Consider the following 10,610-nt stretch of genomic DNA (forward strand, 5'->3'; position numbering starts at 1 on the left):
CAGCCGCAGGTCATTTCTACTGTCTTGTTTTTTGGTGAAACTTAGATTTGAAGTGTTCTTTGATGTATGTCAGTGTGAACATTTCTTGGAACACAGCATTGGACATGGGTGAGAGAGACAGATGAGATAGGTTCCATACTGATACTGTTCCAGATTTTTAGTATGCTGCTTTACCAAATGCTGCTGCTGGCAAAGGGGGTTGAATGTTTATTTTCTGGGGTGGAAAAAAACAGCTTCTGTCAGGTGACTTGTGGAATGAGTTCATGCTCCATATGAGATTCTGGTCTTGAATCGGATGATATAACAAGTGGGGAATTTCAAGTGTAATCTGTCAGTGAAACTATTTCATGCAAGGAAAAGGGTACTTGGATTTTTGTGGGTATTTTTTTGTTGTGCTTTTTTTCTTCTTCTTCTAATCATTCGGGTTTTTTTCATTTTCCAGTCTTTGCTTCAAATGATTTATTTTCATAGGTTGTAATTATTTACAGATTGAAGTTTATAAGTTTGTTGTAGCCTTAAGTTTTTTTGTTTTTGTGAGCCTTGAATTTGCTGCCATCATTTGTCACTCGTAATGTATTCTTTCACTTGAGTTTGTTGGCATCATTTGTCACTCGTAATGTATTCTTTCACTTGAGTTTGTTGGCATCATTTGTCACTCGTAATGTATTCTTTCACTTGAATTTGCTGCCATCATTTGTCACTTGTAATGTATTCTTTCACTTGAATTTGCTGCCATCATTTGTCACTCGTAATGTATTCTTTCACTTGAGTTTGTTGGCATCAGTCTGAACGGGTGTATGGGTGGGTGTCTGACTGACTGTTGATTCCAAAGATGCAGGCAACTTTGTTTCAAGTCATTTTTTTGTTTTGATATATTTACACTATATTGGTTTCAATGTCTTCTTAGATTTATATAATGCATTTACAGTTTCCCTGCCATGTTTTCATCAGGAAGGTTATAAAACAAACTTTTCATGTGATTAGTTGAGTTGTTTTGTTTTTTTAAGTTCTGTGCATTGTTCATTCGTGAGAATTAAACCTCATGCATTCATATACATGTACACATGTATTTTATGTAGATTAAACCCAGATTTCATTTTGCATGCTTCTGTATCTTTATTCCCCCCCCCCCCCCCCAACCCCCACCCCCACCCCCTCTCTGCTCCCCAAATCTATACTTCTGTTTGCGGCAGTATTGATTTATGCTTACTGACAATTGGTGATATGTACAGTTTGTATTTGTACTTTGTAAGTTTATCCCCAAGGCAAAATTATATATGCTGCATCCCTGAGGCAATATATGCTAATTCCCTGCTAGTCTGTTTGCATACTGGGAAAAAAAAAGAAAAAAAGAACCGAACAAGGCTAAAGGTAATTCCAATTATGTATTGATCAGTGTTTTCAGAATGAAATTCTGATATGTGTTTTCACCTGTTTGTATCTGATGATGTAATTTACGCTTTGAAATCCTGGTTATTTAAATAATGGTTGCATCAAACTTCTGAGCACATGAGCTGTTGTAATGTATTCACCTCACGTCTGGTAACTTTGTTCCTGTGTCCATAACAGTATCAAGAATATCTATTGCCTGCCTGCGGTTCTGTCTTCTCATTCTGTGCGTCTGTCTGTTGGTGTTTTCATGTATTGAATGTGTTATGTAATGGTTGGTCAGCACCCAGCATCCCAGTTTTTAAGGAAAACCAGAGTTTGTCAATTTTATGATACGGTTTCATTCAGAATATGTTTTCGGAAAAACTCTGGCAGCCAGCATGAATTAAGTCTGTGTGACACCATTCAAAGGCATCAAGTCATGTGTAGAGGATGTGCCATATGCCATAGACAGCATGGTAAACTTTTAACATTAGGCTGGTACAGTTTGAACTAGTACTAGTAGAAGATGAAGTCATAAATAACCCTAGTTGGAAAACCTGTGGTTGAAAACCTGATCTTCACTGATGCAGTTGTGTCCTGATTCTAAAGTGGGTTTTTGTTTTTGTTTTTTCCTCCTGTTCCATTTTCACTCTTTCATTTTTATTCATTCATTTATGCATGCAGTCATATCATCACTTCAATCAGAACATGGGCAGAAAGAGGTTTAGAAAAAAAAAATCTTTGAGAAAATCAGTATTACAGGTTTGTAAATGCATGACACTGCATATTCTCTTCTTTTTGTGCCAGATAAACTGCCAGACCTCCAGGTTGATTTGTTTTCTGTGTTAATTTGGTTATATTTCAGTTTTTTTGTTCATTAAATCAGTGAGGTAGGCATTAATTTTATTTCTGATAATTTGGTGTGACGTTTACATGAAAGTTTTGGGGACCAGTTTGATTTTATTCCACTGCTTTCAAAAACTCAATATTACTGCCAAATTCTTAGGCATTTTATATTTCGCCACTGTTGGACAAAGAAATCCAATGAATGAATTTGGAAATGACTACTCTTTTTTTTTTCTTTTTTTTTTTCTTTTTTTTTTTTAAAGCAGTTGTTAAATCGCTCAGTAATTACAAAATTACAGTTCAATAAACTCTTTTAGAAAAATGTTTATAAATCAGTCCTCTGAATCAAGTGACTGGAAATAGCAGTTAGTTTTAAAGAACACTTTTTTTTTTTTTTTTTTTTTTTGACAGTTTTGTGATTTGTGGAAGTGTTTTGAGACAGTTTGGAGGAGAGGATTAAGAGAGATGGGGAGGGGGAGGGGGGCAGAAAAAAAAATTCCTTTTTCTTTTTCTTCCACAAACAAATCATGTCATTTAGGAGTGCATTTGGGGTTTGAACATTGTTAATGATGATTATGTGGTTTATGTATGCATTTTATTACCCTGCTCAAAGATAATTATTGGTATGGGAACACTAGTCATTTTGTAAGACATTTTCATTAATTTTGTGAAACACAGTAAGTGTGTGTACATATAGTATACATGTAGTTTACTAGTGCATACATCACCATTACTCACAAAAGTTGTTACAAACACAATCACATGTATATGATTTTGCCTTCCTGCCTGTAATAAGTTTGTTTACTTTACAAAATGACTTTTAACAAAAAGTAATTTTAATGGATGGAAAGAGCATGATTGTGTAGATCTAAAAAAAAACATTGTTGAGTTAATGACTGAATCATTTGGTGAATGAGAACCCGTGCTTTATAGAGGATTGAAGGCTAAGGTGTACTGTACACCAGTGCTCGCTTTAACGATTTTAAAAACTGGTCTTTTCAGGTTTCTCCAAAGATGTTCAGCCAACAATCCACAGCAGAAATAGTGCCAGAAAAACAATTTCCTGTACAACAAAAAATATTAAAATGGAAGCAGTTCTGGACAAACAGAACATTATTAATGCATATGATATGTAAACAGATCTAGATTATAGAAAATAATGGATGCTTTATAGAATGCATGATGGGTTACCCATATGATTGCTTTCTCATTTCTTCAAAGGATTACTTTTTCAAGTTTCTGCGTTCCTTCAAAGCAAAGAAATCATCACTGGCAGCGTTGATGTTGAAATCACCTACACCTGTCTTGAATCTTTCATGAATCCAGGCACTCTGTCCAACATGAGCGCATTCCTGGTATCCATTTTGACAGTGTTTTGAGTCATTATTCACCACATAAATTGAGTACCCAGCTTGACTGCTCATGTCATTTCTTCAGGACAAACGGGAAACTGTGTCATTGTAACTAGATGAAGCCAAAGTAATGATAAGCAGGCTTGGAAAAGTGCAACACAGCAGAAATTTTAGTGGAAAATATGAACACTACAGAATTATTCTGACTGGATTCAACAGCAGTGTTAACTTTCCAACTCAAAAGTGTTCATTCATTTCTTATCACCACTAACTGCACTATTTTCTTGCAAAGAATAGGGGATAATGGGGTGGAGGTCGAAGCAGGCAAACACCACTCATTTTTTTTCTTTCTTTTTTTTTTTAATTAAAAACACATCTGTTATCAGTTTCAGTAAAATCTTATTCTCGTCATATGAACACCCCAGTCTCCACAATGAAGGCAGTGGATGCTGCAGGTCCTCTGTTTCAGTAAAGTAAAACCCTGTCTCTGTGACCATAGTTGATGTTCAGTATTCTTCGTCAACAAACACCAGTATTTTACTAGTTATTATGATCGCTTTAACACAGAAGTTACAGAGCAAAGAACTCTAATACTGACACAAATAATCCAGTTACTGTAAGAGGCCAAGTCACTATAGCAGAAACATCTGCAAGAAAAATAGATTAAAAAAAAAAATTTAACAGTGTCTGCAAGAAGAAAATATCAATAAACAAAAATTAGAATAAAAAGTACATACATATCTGAAATTATCAATTGGAGATGTTAAGCTAGTATGAAGCTTTTGAATTGAAATGTGTTTTCAGACCTCATAGGATAATGTAACACAGAACTGGAATGTTTCTTAATTTCTTTCTCTTGTTGTTGGGTTTTGTCTCCTGCAAGATACACTAGTTTCTTATGTGTGCATTGAAAAGATGCACATTCCCTGGAATGAGGTAAAAGAGGAGAGAGGAAGGGCTGGTGAGTCCAGAATGGTTTGGTACCATGCACTTTCTGATGTTTTATCAAATAGTTCTCATTTTGTAATACACGGTAGTGATATTGAAAATTTTGAATTTAACAGTCTTTGAGTACTAATTCTTTTTCTTCATCAAAAAAACATTCAATCGCAGAATATAGAAAGTTCCCCCCTTTGTTTTTCAGTAGAGTGTTCTCATTTTCTGAATCATGGGATGAATATTTAATGGTACTGTTTGGAGCATTGACATGGAGGATTGGTTATGATTATGATTGTGCATGTGCCTGTCTTTTAGTATGCATTCATTTGTATGTCTGTGTGTGTGAATATGCGAGACATTCTTACACACTGAGAGGTATGGATCTCAACTGTGTCATACCGTTTGAATAGGATTTTTTTTTTTTTTTTTCTTTGCAACGTAGGAAGATATTAGTGTAGTAGTATTTGGGTTACACTTGTTATTTATGTCTGAAACAAGAGTATTATTTTTATATATACACATTTTCTTCCCTTTCTGACAGCTATGTTGTTCATTTCTAGAACAAAGCAGCTACCTCTGTTTGTCAGACGAATGCCTATTTTATATATACCCTCTTTCCAGCAGTCACACCAAACATCATGGGAAACGTGTAGATCCTTGTTTTGCTGACCATATCCCACTTTTATTTTTGAAGCAGTTTTATCTCCCGAGTTGGTTTTATAACACACCATGCCATCAGGTTTCTGTTTCTCAACAAATACGCTCTGTAGATTCCAGGGTTTGAACATTCCAACATGGCTGACCTTTCAATCTCATTTTGATAGATCCCGTTCTTTGATTTTGTAGTGGCAGCTTTTTTTGTGTGGTGAGAGTTCTTATTGGATTTATCACTGGGTCACAAATAGCCAGTGTGTTATGGTGAAACAGTTCTGAAGTTTATATTACCTACCAAGCATCAGGGATGTGTCTTTTTAGATGGGTATCTTGAAACGATTTTAGGGCTTGGCAGTTCTTGCTGTTGTTTATTTTTTTGGCATTTATGATGTTAGTTTTCATTTAAACACTGGCACACAAATGATCACACAACTGGACTTACGTTCTGTGTGGCAGTGCTGTGGTTTTTGAATTCATTTGTTTGTCATAAAGCGTTGATAAGGGTGTCATTTCAGGATTAATTGTTCTTGATGCAAGTATTGCCAATCACCATATTGCACAACAGGTTGTAAGTTAAAAACCAGCTTTCAGTGTGTTCTGTTAGTCTGATGAAACTTTAAATTGTGAATGTCTTGACAGTTGTCAACATCTTCCATCATTTTTAGAAATGTACTGATTTTTTCAAATGGTTCGTTCGTTCGTTTTTTAGTTTAACGTCTTTTCACTGTAAGTGATATTAGTCGGAAAAAATTTAAAATTTTGTTTCTGTAGATCATCACAGATCAGAAGGCTTGATACATAATCAGATCTTAATGTTTACTTGCACACAAAAATCAAAAGAATGTGAGTCTTTTTAGAATTTTTGTGTCTCTTTCTCTGTATGTGTTTTCATGTTTCTGTGTGTATGGGCGGGGTTTTTTTATGTACAGACCTGGGTATGTGTATTTTGAAATGCTGACAGAGACTGATGAAATGTTTGTCATTTTGAATATTTTGTGCAGTTGAATGAAGCTTTTGTCCTTTCGGGTAGTGCATCAAATGCAACAAGTGGAAAAAATTTTGTGCATTTTTTCTTTGTCCAAGTTAACATATTCACATTTAGCTCTCTTTGTGTTTGCAAAACAAAAAAAAACAAAAAAGAAAAGAAAAAAAAGCTAGAGAATCTCTCAAGAGTGCAATATAAGAAATAAAAGTTTTTGAAAAAAGTAAGAGAATGTGTTTCTATTCTTTTTTTTCTTTTTTTTTAAATCTTTCTTTCAAGCAAGTAGTAGATAAAGTGTTAATTGCTGATTGTTTTGAGTGTGAGTATGCTTGTGCGAACATGGTTTAATTTTGTGTATGAGAGTTGAAACAAAACCTTCAGTAAATCTGGTAAAAAGGTGCGAAAGATTTTGAATTGTTTGTAAATCAGTACATTCCAAAGGGGGATGTTTGATGAATGAGGTGATTAGTTCATGCCCAAAACAAGTCTGGAACGTGCCAGTGGATAATATCTGCGTTAACACCTTGCAGCCTCCAGACGAAAGCAGTTGTCTCGATGACAGTTTAATTGAAGACTCTTGCCGTTTTTCTTTTGTTTTGCTTTTTTGTTTTGGGGTTGTTGTTTTTTTGTTTTTTTTAAAGGAGATCAGAAACACCTAGATAATGATTGCATTCATTGATATCTAAAACATCCACTCCTTTCAGTCCCAGTTGAGGTGTTTGAAAATATCAGATGAGTGGAAATCAGTGTATGTCATTTACCCCCCAAAACTCTCCTCACCCCCAAACCCCCCATGCCCCAGGGCTCCCTGCAGTCCCCGCCCCCCCCCCATCACCACCCAGAAAAGGGAAAGCATAAATAAACTGAGATCTGGAGATACCTCTTTGGTCAACAAGGCCTAGCTTGAAATGTTGTTTGATTCTTTGTAATGATCAGTTTTAGAACATCAAATCGTTAATCATGCCTTCCAAAAAAAAAAAAAGAAAGAAAATCATGATAGCCTGTCATGTCACTTTTGTTCCCTTTGGAGTCTGATTTCAGCCACCATTTTTATTCGGATGTCTTTCTTAGAAAGACAAGACTCAGTGGTGCCAAGGAAGACACATCATTGGCAAGAGGTTGAAAGAAAAGGACTTTGAACAACTGCGGTTAACACATTTCATCCAGAGCCCTTCATGATGTGTGTGTTTGAGTCACGGAGATCTCAGAGCAAGCAACTCTGTCCCAAACACTACTTTAAATTAAAAGTGCACTGAAACTGCTTTGTTGGGTAACAAAGGGATTTAAGTCTGCCTGTGTCCCATGATGCAGGAGTAGTGCCCCTTGACGTGTCAGTGTGTTGCCCTCGGGGAGATAAGGAACTCGTGTGTCAGGTCCTACTTTCCGCTCTGTTTATTTCATTTGCTCCACTGTGTTTTGTTTGTTGTAGTAAAAAGTAACCAGTGTGTAGAATGGAATTGATATGATGTTCAAAAGAAAAAATAATGTTAGTTCTAGAAGAAAGAAAAATTTGAAAAATTGAAATGACATCCAGTGCTACCCAGTTTAGAATAAACCTACTCTTTACACATGCTTCAGTGAAAATATCCTCATCTGTGAGTGATGAGATTACTTTCCTTTATTTATGGTTAATGTCATTATGTAACAGTCATGGCAACAAATAGTTGGCAAACATTTTATTTTCAGCAAAAATCACGTTTGGCAGTTTTCTTTACTTCCAACAGTTTTGAAGCAAATTGATGCTCAATTTCCTGTCTAAAAAAAAAGAAAAAAAAAGAAAAGAAAAAAAAAGAAGTAGAAAAAGAAAATTGTTGACCAACCAATCTTTGATATATTTTTTGCCCATGCCAGTGTCAAAATAAGGGGGGTACTGAACGAGGGATGAAAGAGGGGAAAACTATGAAATGTTAGTGACCACCATGTGGCAGTCACTGAAGACAGAGAAAGACACTCCTGTGATGAGTGGCCTTCTGGTGTCGTGACATTGATGGTGGTTCCCTGTGGACTGTTGATGCAGGACTGAAAAGATGAACCAGGGTGAGGACTGGGAAAGTGTCTTGGGAGTAATGTCACTGAAACAATGCAGACAATGGTACAGCAAAAAAATAGATAAATGAATGAATTAAAAAGAAACAAGGAGATTTGAATTTCTGTGACCTGCAGCACAGTGATCATCATCAAACGCACACTGTACCACAGATACAAAGGGGTAGTGCATCGTGTGGTGCAACGAGATCAACAGTATTTTTTTTTTTTTTATAGAAGTAGAAATTTAATCAGCTTATGCAGTTTATACATTGTATAAATCACAGTAGATCAGCTGTATGAAAATATCAGTTGGATCAGCTCATGCTGTTTATACATCATTCACATTGCAGTTATTCAATTTTGAATACATAGGAAAATAACCCTAAAATCCTAATATATTTTCAGAGCTATTTAAATGAAAATTTTTGTGACATTTTCAAAGCAGTCATGTGAGAAATAGTATGTAGTGTGTAATCCACCCAACTGATAAAGAGTTTGGATTTTAAAAACAATGACACAAATTTAACAATATCATCAACATAAACCAATACCTACTGACTCAAGCCATGCTTTTTGTTTTCGGTTGCATTGTATGGGAGAGGCAGTATACAGAAAGAGGGCAGTGGCTCTCTGATTGGTACAGACAGAATGAAAGCATCATTGCAGAAAATTCTGTGGACCTGGTAAGATAGCAGCTTTCAGCTTGTACCCCTCTTGAAGCACCCAGGCAAACCAAATGAAACAGAAGTCAGACTGATGAACACAGTCATCATTCCCAACCAGACCCACTGGTGCCAGACCTGGACTCTGAACAAAGCCCAGGAATTAAAACTCACAGCATGTGAGACAAGATGTGTCGAGTAAGCAGCTGGCAAAACCATCAGAAATGATGACGTCAGACATACAGTTGGTGCTGCATTTATCAGCCAATACATAGCACACCAACGCATACAGTGGTTCAGTCACCTGAGAAGAAGAGCACCAGTCATTCAACCAGCCCTGCAGACCTACAAGTACAACACCAAGTACTCCGGCTTCAGAGCCAGAAGAAGACAGGCTGTCTTCTTCTTCTTCTGCGTTCGTGGCCTGCAACTCCCACGTTCACTCGTATGCACACAAGTGGGCTTTTACATGTATGACCGTTTTTACCCCGCTATGTTGGCAGCCATACTCCGTTTTCGGGGGTGACCAGGCTGTCGAAAATTGACAAACGAGTTACAAACACGCTTCGCACCCACATCATGATGCTACTCGTGCCTTCCCGTCTTCTTGCCAATGTCGTCTCCCTGCAACACCGTCTCGGTAGAAGCAGATGGACAAAAGAAACAGCCCAAACTTCTCCAGTGGATGGCCCACCTAATTGCTAGATTCACCATTTTTCAAACAGAACTGGATTCACCTCACCATCTTCAGAAGCATCCTTTTCCAGCGGATTAGGATTTTTTTTTTTTTTTTTTTTTTTTTTTTTTTTTTTTTTAGCAGATGTCTATGTATGTGTGATAGTCATGTGACTAAGACCATCAAAACAGCAGAGGAGGCAACTGCTGTTCTTACTACCTCGGCTAAATGTTGATTATAGTGGAAAGTGTCTTGCCCAAGTTACAACTGCAGTCTTTTGGCCAAGAGGGCTTTAGGACAGTGGGCATTTGGATGGCCCCCATTGTCCAAGTTACATCCGCACTCTTTTGGTCAAGAGGGCTTTAGGACTGTGGGCATTTGGATGGCCCCCATTGCCCAAGTTACATCCCCACTCTCTCCGCCAAGAGGGCTTTAGGACAGTGGGCTTTTGGATGGCCCCCATTGCCCAAGTTAAGTCCCCACTCTCTCAGGCAAGAGGGCTTTAGGACAGTGGGCATTTGGATGGCCCCCATTGCCCAAGTTACATCCGCACTCTCTCGGCCAAGAGGGCTTTAGGACAGTGGGCATTTGGATGGCCCCCATTGCCCAAGTTACATCCGCACTCTCTCGGCCAAGAGGGCTTTAGGACAGTGGGCATTTGGATGGCCCCCATTGCCCAAGTTACTTCCGCACTCTTTTGGTCAAGAGGGCTTTAGGACAGTGGGCATTTGGATGGCCCCCATTGCCCAAGTTAAGTCCCCACTCTCTCAGGCAAGAGGGCTTTAGGACAGTGGGCATGTGGATGGTCCCCATTGCACAAGTCCCCACTCCCTCGGCCAGACAGAGGATGGAGGTCCTCAGCTGCATTCTTGAGGACACCTTAGAACCTCAGCATGCACAGCCCTTGCTTTCATTCGTAGTGTGGTGACTTGGTACCTTCTCTCAGACTGAAGTCCTTGTCAGCAAATGTGCCATCTGTGCCAAAGACCACACACACACACACACACACACACACACACACACACACACACACACTCTCACCACACAAACACACACACACACACACACACACACACACACACACACACTCACCACACAAA

General features: G+C 37.9%; 1 protein-coding gene across 1 annotated transcript in view; it reads left to right on the top strand.

The window, feature by feature from the left end:
• Positions 1-10,610, top strand: part of LOC143299996 (cortactin-binding protein 2-like) — a 48,721-nt gene that overhangs the window by 12,880 nt on the left and 25,231 nt on the right. The gene's annotated exons all lie outside the window — the stretch shown is intronic.

The sequence above is a fragment of the Babylonia areolata genome, chromosome 25 (genome assembly GCF_041734735.1).
Source record: "Babylonia areolata isolate BAREFJ2019XMU chromosome 25, ASM4173473v1, whole genome shotgun sequence".
Lineage (NCBI taxonomy): Eukaryota > Metazoa > Mollusca > Gastropoda > Neogastropoda > Buccinidae > Babylonia > Babylonia areolata.